The following is an 18932-nucleotide window of genomic DNA, read 5'->3' as shown; positions in this document are numbered from 1 at the left end:
TTAAATTCGTTAAAAATAAACTTAATTGACTTAATTGATCGTTTTAAGAATCAGAAAAACTGAATAAGAAAAGTTCTTCTTCATGCAAACATAAAAACATAAAATTCTTCTCCAATCTCTCTTAATTCAATCTCATTTTAGGTTTCACCAACCAATCTAAAGGCTAAGAGGATAGTAGGAAAGATCAAGCAGTGGTCTACAAAGTGTTGAAGAGGAGATTTCAGCTGGAATTGAAGGATTGAAGAGTTCTTCAAAAGTATAACTTCAGAAACCCTATTTCTTTAATATGCATGCTTGCTTGATTGCTAAAATTGATTAGATTAGAGTGCTTAAGATTCAAATTGCTTCCACTTGCTAATTGTCAACACCAACAACTGGTATCAGAGCATTTTAAGCACGTAATTCGCGTTAGTTTTAGTTTGGTGGGTGATTTTCATAGGTTGTATTAAAATGGGTGCTAATATGGATAATTTCAATTTTGGCATTAGATTTCTATTCAATTCAATCTTAAATTTTGTAATTGACTCTTTATTTATGGGCCTTAATGTGTGATTAAGTGTCTATAAATTTGTTGGAGTCAATAGAGATGCAATTAGGTTGTAATTGAAGAAAGTTCAATGCAAGCTCAGTGGTAGGAACTCAAAAGTGAAGCTTCTGCCTTACAGCGTTGCAACACTGCGCTTGGAGCATAACAACACTGTTTTTTAGCCAACCTAAAAATGAAGCAAATTTCCGTGGCATTGCAATATTGGGATGAAGCATTGCAACACTATTCATCCCAACCCAGAAGGCACGAACATTAACGAACTGACAATTCAACAGAACCAGTTCAATCGGTTTGAGTCTTGTTGGTCCAGTTCAGCAGGGTTTTGATCAATTCAACCCGATTTCAAGCCTTGGAGGTCCGACACAGTTTGGTTCATGCAGTCCAGAGATTGTTTGAAGTTGTTTTAATTATTATTGTAATAATTTGGGTTCTTTGCTTGCTTAGGATGCCAAAACTGGTCTATATCAGTGTGTGTTTAATTATTTATGCATCATGAATGTATGTTATAATTAAATAAATCTTATATGTGCATATAATATGCCATGTAGATTTAAAATCTCACCATAGAAAGCATATAACATGCATTGAAAGTATGTTATAAATGGTTATAATATATAGTATGCATGTGTTAAGGTTTCATGCTTTAATATAAAATGTTATATTAAATTATGAAATCCTTGATGAATGTTATGGATTGAAAGCATGTTTTTTTTTTTTTATAAAATGTTATAAGATGAATTAGACATTTAAAATCCAAAGATAAGATGCATGTTCACCTAGGGTTAACAAATAACAACTTGTTTTAAATAGTTAAATTAGGTCGTTATCTTGTAAAACCTTGGTTACAAACTCACTTGGGCTAAAATCGTGTCTAAAGCTGGAGGTAATTAAGTTGACGGTTTACGGAACACTTACTACCTGGGAATTTTAGCCGGTTCTTGAGCGTGTGTGAGTGATGTGAGGTAATAAAATCATTTATCACCTAGACATCGTAGGTTAAATCCAAACATAAACGTTATACTTGGATAATCACCTAGACTTAGGTTGTTTATTAGCCAGAATATACCTTAGTATATATTTACCCAAAACAAATAGAACACTTAAATGGGAGATTAGAAACATATACGATATGTTGTTCTTAGCTCTCATGTCCCTAAGAGTTCACACTGTGAGATTCATGCTCGGCTTCGTGTCACCCTGGGAGTGACCTCCATTCGGAAAGTATTTGCATGGGTCAATAGCAAGGTGAATAGGGGAAGTAGTTCATAGTAAGTGGGTGAAGGAAATGTGTCAACATATCCTGCAGTCTCTTTCATTAATTTGGACCGTGAGATTCCTATGTTGGGCCTAATTGTCATTTTTAGGCGAAATAAGCTAGTCATTTTTCGACGACTATCCTCTCGGAGGGTTATAACATGAGATTCGAAACAACTCAAACTCCATAAATGGATAAGATTTCTTAGGTCCATTCCCAATCTTGACTCTCAAATTTGGTAGCATCGTTGAGGTCGACCTTTAAGGTATGAAAATGGAGGATTACACTTACAAGAGTTACTAAGAGTTAGTAAGTTCTTGACCAAAAACGGTAACTAAATAACTATACGAATAAGAGTTATTTTGGAGTTAGTATTTAGTGAAGAATGTCTTGTTTCAGTGAAGGAGTATTTGACTACCCATCGGTAACATCTGTTTTGATTCACTAAAGTATTGTTACAAATGAAAAATGAAATTAAGTACATTATTACTTTTGTTAAAAATTGAATGGATTTAAAAGTAATTTACTGATAAGAATTTGTTTATATTTTCATCATATCAAATTCTTCCAAATTACTCATTTCCAATAAGTTTAACGGTCTTAATTTTTCAATATGGAAATCATATGTAAACACAATACTAGCAATGGTTTAAGGTTTATTTTAACAGAGGAATGTCCTCCTTCTCCTAGCTTATCTACAAACCAAAGAGTTTGAAATGTATATGAGAGATGGAATAGGGAAAATCAAAAAGTTTAAATCCACATTCTTGCAAATATATCTGATATACTAGCTAAGAAATTCAAGAACGTGGTTTCAGCTAAAGAAATCATGGATTCATTACAGACATTATTTGGATAAGTTGTCATGAACGATATTCTCAAAGAAGTTTATAACTGTGACATAAAGGATAGAACCTTTGTTCATGAACATGTTTTTGGATATGTTAAATGTAATAAAAATGAATGTCATAGATGAGGAAATTGAGAAAGCACAACAAAGTAAATGTGATTTACCTGTCATTGAGACGTGTTTAGTGGAAAATGATAACTTAACTTTGATATTAGATTCAGGTGCCCCTAATCATATTTGCACTTTCGCTCAGGAAACTAGTTCCTAGAAGCAGCTGGCAGAAGGTGACACAACCTTTAAGATAGGGACCAAAGAGATTGTCTCAACTAAAGCAATGGGAGATATAAAGTTATTTATTGAAGAAAGATTCATTTTACTTGAAATTTTTTATTACATTCTTGCCATGAGGAGGAATTTAATATCTATCTCATGTTTGCTAGAACAAAAATATAAAGTCTCTTTTGAAAATAATGAAGTGTTTATTATTTCCAAATGTATTAAAATATGTTCTGCAAAACTGAAAAATAACTTATATGTGTTAAAACCAACTGAGGTAAAAGGTGTTTTGAATATAGAGATATTTAAAACAATTGAAACGAAAAATAAGAAACGAAAAAATTCTTCTAATGCTTATCTTTGGTACTTAAGACTTGGCCACATTAATCTCAAAAGGATTGAGAGATTAGTTGTGGACTCCTAAATAAGTTAGAAGACTACTCTCTGCCACTATGTGAATTTTGTCTTGAGGGTAAAATGACCAAAAGATCTTTTACGGGAAAAGGTCTTAGAGCTACAAAACCTTAGAACTTATACATTCAGACCTCTATGATCTAGTGAATGTTAAAGCTAGAGGAGGGTATGAATATTTCATCAAGTTTATCAATGATTATTCTACATATGGCTACATTTACCCAATGCATCATAAGTCTGAAACCCTTGAAAAGTTCAAGGAATATAACGCACAGGTTGAGAACCAATTAGGTAAAAAGATTAAAACACTTCGATCAGATCGAGGTGGTGAGTATATGAACTTAAAATTCCAGGACTATTTGATAAAACGCGGAATTCAATTACAACTCACAGCACCTGGTACACCTCAACAGAATAGGGTAGCGGAAAGAAGAAATAGAACCCTGTTAGACATGGTTCGCTCGATGATAAGTGATGCTCAGTTGCCTAATTCTTTTTGGGGACATGCAATAGAGGTTGTTGTGTATATTTTGAACATGGTTCCCTCGAAAAGTGTTTCAAAAACACCTTACGAGTTATGAAGAGGGCGTAAGGGAAATTTACGTCATTTTAGGATTTAGGGATGTCCAGCACATATGTTGATGCAAAATCCAAAGAAACTGGAATGCCTTTCAAAAGTATGCCTATTTATATGAACCCCAAAGAGACAAAAGGTAGTATATTCTGTGATCCTCGGGAAGATAAAGTATTTGTATCGAAAAATACAATCTTCTTGGAGAAAGATCACACAAAGAATCATCAAACTCACAGTAAGCCAGTATTAAATGAAATGTCCACAAAAGCTACTAATAACTTGTAGAAATACAATTATTTATACTGCTTTATTTAGATATTGCGGCCAAAAGAAAGGAAAGTTGCGTCAATTGTAGAGAAATTAGCTAAGAAATGCAAGAATTATAAATTGTTGTCAATACACCTACTAACACCATCACAATGGTAGAAAAGAATATTTCAAGTTTGTTTTGCAGGAAATCAAGTCACCGCATGCGTTTATGGCTCAAGGTAATCTGAACAACGCATCTACGTCGCATTGCGCCAATCATTCAGAAATGAATCGATGATCAATGCAATGACGGCGCATGTGACAATCGATCAAGAGCTAAGCGATTAACGCAACTTCAACCGCATGCGGTAATAAAAAAACAACACCGCATGCGGGCAAACGATCGAAGATGCAAAAGAGCAACGCAATTGTGGAGGATCCTGACACGTGTACAGCTAACCGTTGTGCATTTCTAACGGGATTGATCGCATAACAGAAGGAATATTCACTCCACCATTTTCGGAATTGCTATAACAATAAAGTGGGGTCCACAATGCAGAGAGTCAAAGCTGAGCCTATAAATAGCCTCTGAAATTCTATGAGAAGATATACTTGATACTGGCATATTTTGATATTTGTATATTGAAGGAGAGACTGGTTTGAGTGCTGATCGGAGAAGATCCGAGAAGATTTAAGAGACAAGGCCGAGAAGTGAGTCTCAGGGCAAATCCTTTCAATCCCCACCGTGAAGCTCTATACCAAGGTCACTCTTACCGGACGAGCAAGCCTGAGAGGGAAGCTCTTCTTTCCATTCACTCCATTCGCCAGCAAGCAAATCCACCGTCCAGATCTGTGTCAAGACGTTGGCACTTTTCTGTATTTGTTTCTATCTCTTATCATCAATTGTATTCATCTTCTTAGTCTATCATTCACACCATGTATCAGACGCTAAATATTAGTATTGAATGTCATGATCACTTTCATCTCCATCTTTCTGTCTATTTCCGTTCCTCCATTAATCCCTTTCTCCATGATGTTTTCTTAATCCCTTGGTAATTAGAATGAATTAAACAAGTAAGTTAATCTGTGCTAAAGAATTAAATATGTTTGCTAAAGCATGCTAGACGACATCTTCACCTGTGAGAGCAGAAGTGAAGACGCCATTTTTCCTGTCGAGAGAATGTTAGAAGAATGTGTTCACTAAAGCGAGAAGTACTTCCAGAGATGGAAGCAACCTTGCGTTCATTACGTTCATCCTTGTTTCACCACAGAGATGTGGGAACGCGGCCGATCACCGAGAGGTGTACACTAAGGGAAAGCGGAACCGTAGTTAAATCTTTAACGCAATTAATGAACTTGCGATGTTTATATTAATTATCCTTTCTATTTTCGTTTCATACATAAAGACTTGCCACCACATAACACGACCCTTTGTATAATCTTCACAGTCAGTCTCAAACTCAGTATCAAGTATCAGTATCCTATATCTTGTATCATAATAGCTTAGGTTTACTTTTATTGCATTTTATCTTATTATTGCAACTTTACTTTACCGCATATTTTACTTTACCGCAATTTTAAATACCTATATAAACCAATCTTTTATTAATTGAAAAACCCCCGGTCACATATATCACGAGCGTAACGCATTAACTATATAATCCCTGTGTTCAATCTCGGATCACTCCGAGAAACTTGCGGTGAAATTATACTTGGTTTCAACGCAAGGAAACTTGTGACAACGCATAGCATACTACCAGCATTTCATTAATAACGCATACATCTAGAAGTAGTATCGCATATCATCGCATATATTACACACATTATGCGCTTACAAGTTTATGGACTTGTATCATGCATCATATATCGTAATGCATGTGCTTAAAAAAAAGAAGCATCAAACTTATGTCATCAAGTTTATGGCGTCATTGCCAGGGATCATAAACTTGCGTTATAATCATCCATGCGTTGTGTGACATAAGATTAAATTTTAAGTCAACAAGTTTATGGCGCCATTGCCGGGGATCATAAACTTGCGTTATAATCATCCATGCATTGTGTGACATAAGATTAAATTTTATGTCATCAGCTACAGACAAGTCCAAAAAGGTTGTTGACCAAGTTGGTCCTTCAACAACAGTTGTTGATGAAACTGGTATTTCATATCCTTTTCAAGAGTTGAAAATACCTTGACGTAGTGGGAGGGTTTTCAAACCTAACCATTACATGGGTTTAACAGAAAATCAAGTCATCATACCTGATGATGGCTTAGAGGATCCATTAACCTTTAAAAAGACAATGAAAGATGTGGATAAAGACCAATGGGTAAAAGTCATGGACCTCGAAATGGAGTTTATGTACTTCAATTCAGTATGGGAACTTATAGATCAACCAGAAGGGGTAAAACCTATTGGTTGCAAATAGATCTACAAGAAAAAATGAGACCAAGCTGGTAAGGTACAGACCTACAAAGCTAGACTCGTGCCGAAAGGGTTTACCTAAAGAAAAGGGGTAGACTATGAAGAAACCTTCTATTCGATTACCATGATTAAGTTTACTAGAATACTCTTATCCATTGCTGCTTTTTATGATTATGAAATAAGGAAAATAAACGTCAAGACTAACTTTCTGAATGGCTATCTTGAAGAAAGTATTATATGTCTCAACCAAAGTGGTTTACAGAACAGGGTCAAAAGCAAAAGGTTTGCAAGCTTAAAAGATCCATTTATGGATTAAAATAAGCATCTCGATCCTGGAATATGAGATTTGACACTGCGATCAAATCTTATGACTTTGAACAGAACGTTGACGAACTTTATGTATACAAGAAGATTTTCAACAAGTTTATAGTTTTTCTGGTATTATATGTTGATGATATTCTACTCATTGGAAATGAGATAGATTTTCTGGCTGAAATTAAGAGATGGTTGGCATCGCAATTCCAAATGAAGAATTTGGGAGATGTACAATATGTTCTTGGAATCCAAATAGTTCAGAATCGCAAAAATAGAACACTCACATTATCTCAGGCATCCTATATAGACAAGATGTTATCTAGATATAAAATGCAAAATTCCAAGAGAGGTATGTTACCTTTCAAGTTTGAAATTCATTTGTCTAAGGAACAATGCTCTAAGTCACCTCAAGAAGTTGAGGTAATGAAACGAATTCCCTTTGCATTAGCAGTTGGAAGTTTGATGTATGTCATGTTGTTACATGCCCCGACATATGCTATGCAATTGGAATAGTCAGTAGATATCAGTCTAATCCAGGATATAATCGTTGGATTGTTGTTAAGAACATCCTCAATTATCTTCAGAGAACAAAGGATTTATCCTTACTAGATATACTGATTCTGATTTTTAGACCGATGTAGATTCTAGGAAATCAACTTTAGGATCAGTATTCATTTTGAATAGAGGAGCTATAGTATGGAGGAGTATAAAGCAAAGTTGTATTGCTGACTCTACCATGGAAGCGGAGTATGTAGCTGCATGTGAAGCAGCCAAGGAGGTAGTGTGGCTTAGAAAGTTCTTGAACGACTTGGAAGTGGTTCCAAATATGAATCTGCCGATCACCCTCTATTGTGATAACGGTGGACCTGTTGTAAATTCCAAAGAACCAATAATTCATAAGCGCGGTAAGCACATCGAGCGCAAGTACCATCCCATCAGGGAGATAGTATACTGAGGAGACGTGATCGTCACGCAGATAACCTCAGAGGACAATTTAGCTAATCTTTTTACAAAGGCCCTCTCGGCTAAAGTGTTTGAGGATCACCTAGTGTGACTAGTACTACGAGATAGATAAATCTAAGGCAAATGAGAGAATTAATGGGTATCTAGTGCCCTGGTTTATTGTATTTATTCTTTCATACCCAACATTATATATATTTGTATATATGTAAACTCACTGTAGTTTTGGTCTAAATGGGAGTTTTTTGGGTTGTATGTCCTAAAACTCGCAGTTTATAAAATTAAACGCAGTTTGTAAAATTAAACATACTCTATTTGCAATAAAGAAGTTATTGAGGTTTATTCAATAGAACTGTTTGTAAATTGTACTTGTAAAAACAAAATAAACTAAAATCCATGGTTATTACATGAGTACTTGGACTTTATATGGAGACATAAGAATGGATCAAGTTCGAGTAGATAGCCAAAACTGTCTATAGTATATTAATAAGGTTGAGTACCTTAATCTGAAAACACTATCAGATACGGCCCGCTTTGTATTTAGTACAAACTATGTGTTCCTGAATCGTTCATGTGGAGACATGCAAGTAAGGGCATCCTATGTAAAGAGTTTGTATAAGACCGGACCGAATGGTAACACTTACTTTATAAATGTTGTTTACTGTTTGAGACTGGCTATTTTGAAACGATGACCTAGATAACTTGACCTTAATTCTAAGCTAACTATGAACTCCTATTTATTCTGAATTATCCTTAGATTTGCATGGGTGAGGGTTAGCAGGGGTAAGACTGGGTAGATAGCTAGGAATATAGGGTGCAAGATGAAATTCTCTCCTACCCGCATTTAGGAATAGTAGAGAGATTGTTCCCTCAAGTACTGACTCTGGGTCTTGAACAAGAGGCTTCACTCTCTCATTGACCCGAGAGGGACTCAATTTGATGATTAGATCACAAACCAATTGTACATTAGAAGATCAGTGGGACTTAAGAAAGAAGATGTAATCTAGGGGGTAAAACAACTTTTGACCCAGCCGTTATTACGAACAACCTGTGAAGAGTTGACTTATTAATTATAGTTATATCAAGTGGATAGAAATATTTCTACAGTGAGGAGAGTGTAACTACTAGACTTTAGTGGAGTGACATAGTAGAGTTAACAAATGTTGATTAATTTGGTTTAAAGAGTTTAGCCAATTAATCTCGGATCGTTGAAGCTCATGATTTGTAGGTCCATTAGGTCCCCTTACTAGCTCACAAATTGATTAAACCTTAGAATAGCATGATGAGACAATTGAAACGTTCAAAATCGATTTAAGAGAATTATTAATTATATGTGATATAATTAAACGTTTAGTTATCGCATTAAACGATTTTGAAGAAATTGGAGTTGAAAAATATTTAAATATGATTATAATATTAATTACATGACTAAGGATTCATGTTTGAGGAATTGGTGTTTAATTAATTTAATATATTAAATTAATATAATTAATTAAATTATTTAATTAATTATTAAGAATCTATTTTATACAAAATTAGTTAGAGAATTAATTTTGTTTATAAATTAATTATTAATGAATTTTATATAATATTAATTATTGAATTGATATTTCATAATTTTTTTAATTTCATTTTTAATTTTGAAATTTTTATTTCAATTTTTTTTTGGAAAATTGGATTTTGAATTCAATTTAAAAATGGAATTTAGTTTTAGTGGGTTTTTCCCACACAATACACCAAAAAATCCATTCATTTTTAGCATGTCTTGGTGTCATACTAAGATACATTTTCTATTTGCAAGCTTAGGTTGTTTAAAAACAAACTTAATTGACTTAATTGATGGTTTGAAGAATCAGAAAAACTGAAGAAGTAAAGCTCTTCTTCGTGCAAACATAAAAACAAAAAATTCTTCTCCAATCTCCCTTAATTCAGTCTCATTTTGGGTTCCACCACCTAATCTAAGGGTCAAAAGGATAGGAGAGAAGATCAAGTGGTGGTCTACAAAGTGTTGAAGGAGAGATTTTAGCTGGAATTGAAGGATTGAAGAGTTTTTCAAAAGTATAACTTCAGAAACCCTATTTCTTTAATATGAACATGCTTGCTTGATTGCTAAAATTGATGGAATTAGAGTGCTTAAGATCTAAATTGCTTCCACTTGTTGATTGGCAACACCAACAGTTAAAGTATTAACTTTAAAGCAAAGTTCAAAGAATCATCCAAGTTCTTTTCATGGTCATAAATTATAAGGAGTTTGGAAGGATGATTATTTTTCTCAAAGTAAAAGGAATCCAAGACAGTGTCAACATTTGACATAACATGACTATAAGGTTAATTTGCAAGGGAGTCCATTCAAGAGAAATCCAAGAAAAGTATAATCGTTTTCTTCTCATGACTTCAAAACTGCTTTACAGAACTTTTATTCGGACTCGATGACGAATTCTTCAAAAGGAGGAGAGAATGATATGAACCTTCCATGTATCAAATTATTAATTAAATTTTATTTAATAATGTTGATGTAATTTTAGTATTTTTTTTTTTAATTTTATCTTTTTTTATAACATTTAAGTAGGGTAATTTTGTCATTTTACTATGTTGCATAGAATTTTTATTTCGATGATATTTAAAGCCTTGCCATTTGGTTGTTCAGAAGTTAAGTTCTGTAATGAATTAAGGTTTAGCCTTTGAACTTTTTCTTTCAAGATTAGCCAGGAGAGCTTCTTGAATTTACAATTCATGTGTTTAATTGCATGCCAAGAACATTCAAGGTAGATTGATCATTCTATCTTGTGAAGTGTTTGAATCTTGGGCCAAAGAACTTGTTCTTTATCTCAAGATATTTGATCTTAAGGTAATTCAGATCTAATCTAATAGAGTAAACATTCATGCAACGGAAGAAATCAGAATCAATAAGCACGCTAATTACATTTAATTTGAGTTTCAAAGCATGCAAACAAACTGTTAAACAAAGTAGGGTTTCAAGAGCATACTACCTTTGATGAAACTCTTCTAAACCTTGCTCCTCACCTCAAATTCAGCCTTCAAGTTAATGGTAGACCACTACAATGATTTTCTTTACTATCATCTTGCTTGGATTGTGTGGTGGGAATACTTTGATGAAGCTCCTCTAAAACTTGCTCCTCAACTCGAATTCAGCCTCCAAGTTGATAGTAGACCACCACAATGATCTTATCTACTATCCTCTTACTTGAACTGTGTGGTGGAAACATTTAATTGAAGGTTAATTTGAATGGGAAAGATAAGGGTTTGGATAGTATTTTTCAGAAATTCAAAATCTCATAATCTTCTCTCTCAATCTGTTGAAGTTTGAAGGTTTATACAATCAATACATGCAAGCACTAAGCTTTCAATATATTACCACTTCAAACTCCATTTGATAATAATGGGATAGGTGTAAATTAGAGGATGTTGGATTAATCCATTAACTTCCCTTTTTATTTTTCTTTTAAAAATTCAAAATTAAATTCAATTTTCACAAAATTAAAATTAATTAATTTCAAAACTGAATTTTGAAATTCAAAAGTTTGAAAAATGTTTTATTTAAATAATTAATTAAATAAATTTGATTAATTAATTAATTAATAATTTAAAATAAAATAATTAAATTAATTAAACACCTAACTTAAACATGAATCTTATTCATATTAACTTAGTATTTAAATCAATATTTAACTATTTTAAACTCTCCAATTACGTTTAATTTCGATACATTTAATCAAACCCTAAATTGAATTTGAATACTTCAAATTCAAAACCTTAATTTCAAATTTAAACATTTCAGATCCGCTCAATTCACTAATCCAAGATATAATTTTACGAGCTAGTAGAGGGACCTTATGGACCTATAAATCATGAGCTCCAACGATTTGAGATTAATTAGTTAAACTCTTTAGATCGAATTAATCAATATTCGTTAACTACCGAGACACACCACTATAACTCGATAGTTGCACTCTCCTCACAGTAGATATATTTTTGTCCACTTTAACCATAATCAGTAAGTCAATCCTTCACATATTGTTTGTATTTACAGCTAGGTCAAAATTATCGTTTTGCCTCTTTAAATACATCTTGCTTCTTAAGCTCCCACTGATCCTCTATTGAACAATTAGTTTATAGTCCAACTAATAAACCATGACCCTCTTGATCATGAGAGGGCGAGGCCCCGTTGTTCAAGACCAAGAATCAGTACTTAAGAGAGCAACCTATTTGCTAACCCTAAATTGGGTAGAAGTGAATTCCACCTTGTAGGATTATGTCCTCAGCTATTTATCCGGTCTTATCCCCACAATGGAAGGCTTATGAGCAGTGTTATTGGACTACTCTCACCTATGTAGATCAAAGGATAATCCCAAATAAATAGGAGTTCATAGTTAGCTTAGGATTAAGATTGAGTTACCCTAGGTCATCGAATTTGAAATAATCAATTTTAACAGTAAACGGTCGTTATAAAGAAAAGTGACTACTTCGAGGTCCAGTCTTATCCAAATTCATTGCATAGGATGACTCCATTCACATGTCTCCATATGAATGATTTTGGGATCACATCATTTGTATCAGTATACAAATTGGACTACATCCAATAGTGTCATCAGGATGAGGTACCCAATCTCATCCATATACTTATAAACATTTTGGCTATATACTAAAACTTGATCCACTTTTATGTCTCCATATAAAATTAAACTATTCATATTATAGCCATGGATTTGTTTATTAGATTTTTATAATAGAATGCAATATCAATAACAATTTATTGAATGAAATACTCAATAATACTTTTATTGATAAATAGAATATGTTTTCAACATTTACGAATTGCGAGTTTTAGGGCATTCCCAATATAACCCAATCCCTATGGTTGAAAGTGAATCGATTTGGGGGTTATAGTGATTGAGAATTAGGGGTTTTCATCCAAAAGGGTTTCTAATTTCCAATTCGCTAGAGTTTTTGTATTAGTAGCTCTACTAGCTCGAGTTTGGACTGCAAAAATGCATATTGAGAATGAGTTAGGGACTTTGTAAGACAGTCAACAACTTGATCCAACGTAGGTACATAGTGAACTTCCAGATTTCCTTAAAGAACTTGATCTCGAATGAAGTGTACATCGATCTCAATATGCTTTGTACGGATATGGAATACCAAATTGGTTGTGAGAGAGCTAGCACTAAGGTTATCACACCAAATGACTGGTTTAGACTTATCTTTTATTCCCAGTTCATCCAATAGTTGACATAAACCATTTGATCTCAACAAAAACGTGTCCGAGGGCACGATATTCAGATTCGGTACTTGATCGTGCAATAACCGTTTGCTTTTTCGAAGACCATGAAACCAAGTTGTTGCCAAGAAACACACAATAAACGACAATAGATCGGCAATCATCCCAATTGGATGCCCAATCAGCATCCGAAAAGGCTGTGATTTGAAGATCATCAGATGGAGATATGAGAAGGCCCATGTGTTTGGCACCACTGAGATATCTTAGCACCCGTTTGACACCTTGCCAATGAATATCAATAGGTTGTTTCAAGAATTGGCTTAAGTTATTAACGATGTACGCAATGTTTGAATGAGTATTTGTTAAGTATAGCAGTCCACCAACAGTACTTCTGTATAGGAAAGGATCTTGTATTGGAGAACCTCATGCCTAATACCGACGATGTAGAGGTTGGTTTGAGAGAAGTCGGATTGAGCTTTTAAAGAAGATCATCAATATATTTTGACTGAGTCAATAGTGAAGGAACTCTTATACAAGAGTACCTATGAGTGGAAGCGGATCTTACCAATTCATTGTTATAGAATTTCCACATGTACATTCACACACAGATATGCATTAACAACACTAAATTACTGGCATGCTTGAAGGATGAATAAACAAGTGACCAAGAGACCATACCAGTTGAAGACTTTCTTCACTTGAAATCTTGCTCTCTCCGCAAACGAACTCCTCTCGTTAGAAAATCAGGAAATCGTTCAACAACTCTCCCATCGTCTACCACGAACAGTTTCACACGAACACCAGGAAACAAGGATGACACCACCACTCGGAGCCCTTAGTGTTCTCGGAGTGAGAATCCAAAGGGTGGGCTTTGTTCGGATTTGGTAGAGGTAAGGAGGAAAAATTATCGTGTACAAAAGATCAAGCAAGTGGGAGAAGTGAAAGACTATCATATAGTCGGGGTGCTTGATCGTTTAGTCGAGTTACATGATCATGTAAGAAAAGCTAAGTGATCGTCTATATGATCGTTTAGTTAGGCTCGGGCGCTAAACGATCGTCTAGGAAATGGTAAGTGATTGTTTAGAGAATATGCATGCGGGTGTGCGATCGTTTAGTAAACGTGCTATGCTATCGTATAGGCTCTCAAGTACTATGCGATGGAATGCTAATCACACTGTGAGCAATTGTGCATATTTATTGCAAAATAAAAACCATTTTCATTTTATTCTTCAGTTACGAAAACCGAATTGAACTTCCCACTAACGCATGATTTCAGAGAAAATGGTGGGCAATTATCTCATAACCGTCTAATTAATAAAATAATAAATATAATCATATTATATTCATAACTTATAGTTTGATATCATAAATCAATCATAGTGTTTTCTCCTTTACTTGATATAAATCATATTTATATCCAATTTCCTCCAAATTAATGTATCTCATACATTTAGTCAATCATATCATATATAATTAACCAGTTCAATTATATCATATATAATCGAACTCCCTCTGGTCATTTTGAACATTTCAAACTGACCCAAAAACTGATTCTCAACTTGTATCCAAGCTACCAAGGGGACCTTATGAACCTATGGCTAGAAGCTCCAACGGTACGTGAATAACTTATTAAACTCTTTAACCACAAGATCCACCATCCGTTAACTGCCAGGCATTCCTCTAAAAACCGACAGCTGAACTCTTCTTACCACAGATATATTTCTATGTCCATCGGATATAACCAATCATGAGTACGATAACCCTTCACAGATGCTCGTAAATACAACTTGGCCAATTTACCGTTTTGCTCCTGTAGTTACATCTCACTCCTTAAGTACCACTGATTCCTCTAATGAACAATACAACATAGTCCAACTATGTGTGAACACCTCTCGGGCCATGAGAAAGTGTGTGGCGTCACATCATTCAAGCCTCGGGATCAGCCCTTAAGGGAGCTATCTATCTACTTACCCCTGCTTCGGAGAAGGAGTGAATTCCATCTTGTGTAGCTGAGTTTCTTGCTCCCAAATCAGACGAATCCCCAAAGTGGTAGGTTTGAGTCGGCGACCTGGCCACTCACACCCATGAAAATCAAAGAACCGCCCTCAATGGCATGAGTTCCCAACTCACTTAGGATTGAGGTCATGTTACCTACGATCATCCTAGTGAATTGAAGTTTCTGTCATGAATGGCGTTATATAACGAGACGTTAAAACTTCGTGGTCAGGTCTTATACAAACTCTTTGTATAGGACGCCCCCACTCGTATATCCCCTACACAAATGATCAGGATCAGACCATCTGTGACAAGTGACAACACTTGTAACTATTCTACAAAGCGGGCCACATCCGTAGCGTTGCCAAGATAAGGTTTTCTTCTTATATCCATATACTACAGACCATTTTGGTTATCACTTAACACATGATCCACTTATATGTCACCACATACATGATTAAGTTACATAAAGACAACCATGCATTTTAGTTTATTGGTTTGTGGTAAAGCAAATAAAACATCCAATGTGAGCAAAATTAAGAAGTGAAGTAAATATCATATATTATACATTACAAACATTCGTATAAACTGTTTACAAACTACAGAACACAAGACTTTAGGGCATCATCCCCAACAAATAGTAATCCTTTAGATAGGCGTGAGACCTGGATTCTAAGAAAATAGTTCAATATGCCAAGATCCTTTAAGGCAAAGCATTGATCAAGAGTAGTGATAAAATCAGTAAGTTATCGATTATTATTTCCTGTTAGAATCACATCATCAACATACACAAGAAGAAGAATAACTGAGTCATCACAACGCTAGATAAATATACACAAGAAAAAGAATAACTGAGCCATCACGATGCGATAGGAACTAAGTGATCGTGTAAACGATACTTAAGTAAATGCTAAACGACCATAGAGTACGAAAGAAAGAACACAAGAGTTTAAGTGGTTCGGCCAAAGGCCTACATCCACTGTGCAAATCAGGAGGGTCTCTTTTATTACTTCTTCTTCAAACTTATTATAGAATGAATGTCTTGCTCTCTCTCTTTCTTTATTCTCACATTCGTTTTCTTTTTATACCAGGCGCTCATGGTCAACGAAGAAGCTCTGGTGGTTACAATGACATAACAAAAAGAAAACGACAACATTTAACTGTCTGCAACCTTTATTTCTTGTCTTTGGTTCTTTCTGTAACAATCTCCACCTTTGTAAGCATCCAGAGTATCTTTCCCTCTTTGCTTGTTGAGCTGACTTGAGCTAACTTTATTCAAGTAACTCGAACCCGAGAAGGTCCAAGCATTGACCAAGCTTGCTTGGTGGAACTATTTTGGTATACATATCAGCTGCATTGTCTGAGATATGTATCTTTACTACCTCAATTTCCCCTTTCTCAATCTCCTATCTGATAAAATGGTATTTGATATCAATGTGTTTGTTTCTATTGTGAAACTGTTGGTTTTTAGATAAGTAGATTATGCTCTGGTTGTCAAAATATATTCTGACCTTTTTTTATGTAATGCTAAAAGCGTTTAATAAACCTTTCAGCCACAAACCTTCTTTCACAGCCTTAGACAGTGTTATAAACTCAACCTCTATTGTGGAAAGGGCCATAACAAACTGCAAACTAGCCTTCTAACTTATCAAATTGTTTCCCCATAGGAAAATATAGCCTGATAGTGAGTGCCTCCTATCCAAATCCCCTGCATAATCAGCATCAACATAGCCATACATTTCATCATTGGAAGGATCATTCTGTCTATATAAGATCCTTACATCCTTTGATGAACAGAGATACCTCAGTATCCATTTGACTGCTTCCCAATGTCATTTACCAAGTTTTGCCATGTACCTACTGATCATACTTGTAGCATAGGACAGATCTGGTCTGGTTGAAGTCATTAGGTACATCAGAGATCCCACTGCTTGGGAACAAGGAACAACCTTCATATGGTTTATGTGATCTTCATCTGAACTTTTTGGACTGTTTGCAGTGAGAGCTTGAAATGAGGTGCAAGTGGAGTGTCAACTGGTTTAACACCTTTCGTTTTGAACCTCTGCAATATTTTTCCACAATATTTTGATTGACTAACATGTAATTTGTCATGTCTTCTATCTCTTTCAATCTCAATGCCTAGAATTATTCTAGATTCCCCTAGGTCTTTCATATCAAACTCTTTCTTTAGGAGCATCTTAACTTACCCCAACTCTTCTTTGGAACTCCTGGCCGGTAGCATATCATCTACATAAAGGAGTAGATAAACAGGTTCCTTGAAACTTTTAGAGTTTGTATACACACACCAATCATAGGAACTTCTCTTGAATCCCATTTTGGAGATTACTTCATCAAATCTTTCATACCAACACCTTGGTGACTGCTTAAGCCCATAGATAGACTTGTTTAGTAGACACACCAAGTCTTCTTCTCCTTTCTTCACATACCCTTGAGGTTGCTTCATGTAAATAGTTTCATTCAACAGTCCATGTAAAAAGGTTGTCTTCACATCCAATTAGTCTAACTTCAAGTTCTTTTGAACAACTAAGAAGAGAAGTAGCCTACTGGATGTGTGTTTCACCACTGGAGAGAAGACTTCAATGTAATCAATACCTTCCTTTTGTGTGAACCCCTTAGCAACTAGCCTTGCCTTGAACCTAGAGTTTTGTACCCCTGTAATTTCTTCTTTAAATTTATAAATCCACTTACATGAAATAGGTTTGTTCCCTTTAGGCAAAGGTACTAGTCTCTAAGTATCATTTTGGTTGAGGGACTTCATTTCATCATTCATTGCCTCAATCCACTGTCTAGCATCAGGGCTGTTTGTTGATTCCTTAAAACTGGTGGGTTCATTGTTGCTTAATGAAATGACAGTACTTAAAGCAACACTAGCAAAATCATATTCTTGATATCTTACCAATGGCACAATAGTTCTTCTAGTTTTGTCTCTTGCTAATGAGTAATCCTGTAAGTCTCCATGTGTCTCTACTTGTTCACTTGGCATAAGTTCTCTAGTCTCAGCAGTTTCATCACCTTCAACTTCTAGATTTTGAGAAGAAGAAGAAGCTCCTTGATCATTTTGAGGCTCCACCTCAAACCTTGTGCTACTAGTCTTTGACATAGATATTGATGGTTGCTCGGACATCATAAACATTTCATTTTCTTTGAACACAACATCTCTACTATTAACACATCTCTTCTCAGTAGGTTTTAACTTACCTTGGCTTTGATGCACATAGCCTACACATCCAAACACCTTCAAGTATTCCAGCTTGGGAGGTTGTTCTGTACACCTTTCTTCTAAAGTTTTCAACTCTATGGACTGATGTGGGCACCTATTTAGAGTGTAGATTGTGTAGGAAACAGCTTCAACCCAATACTTCTCAGGCAAAAGTGCATTGGACAGCTGACATCTAACCCTTTCAAGCACTGTTCTGTTCAATCTTTCAGCTACTCCATTTTGTTGAGGTGTATACCTCATTGTTCTGTGCCTCACAATGTCATTCTCCCTACAAAACAAGTTTAATTCCTCTCCACAAAACTCTAAGCCATTGTCAGTTCTTAAGTGTTTAATATGTTTAGAGGTTTGCTTTTCAATCAAGGTCTTCCATTCTTTGAATCTACTAAACACTTCTTCTCTGGTTTTTAGAAAGTAAACCCAACTCTTCCTTAAGTAATCATCTACAAAGGAAAGAAAGTACCTCGTTCCACTTAGAGATGAAGAGTGAGCTGGCCCCCATAAGTCTGAATGAATATGATATTGAGGTAGGAAATTTCCAATGAATTAAATCTTTTTAATGATTTCTTATGAGTCCTTGGTACTCGAAGAAGTGTGAAA

The sequence above is a fragment of the Benincasa hispida genome, chromosome 7 (genome assembly GCF_027475165.1).
Source record: "Benincasa hispida cultivar pf3 chromosome 7, pf3_genome.v1.1, whole genome shotgun sequence".
Lineage (NCBI taxonomy): Eukaryota > Viridiplantae > Streptophyta > Magnoliopsida > Cucurbitales > Cucurbitaceae > Benincasa > Benincasa hispida.
The sequence above is the reverse complement of the archived record's forward strand: the minus strand, read 5'-3'. Positions refer to the sequence as shown.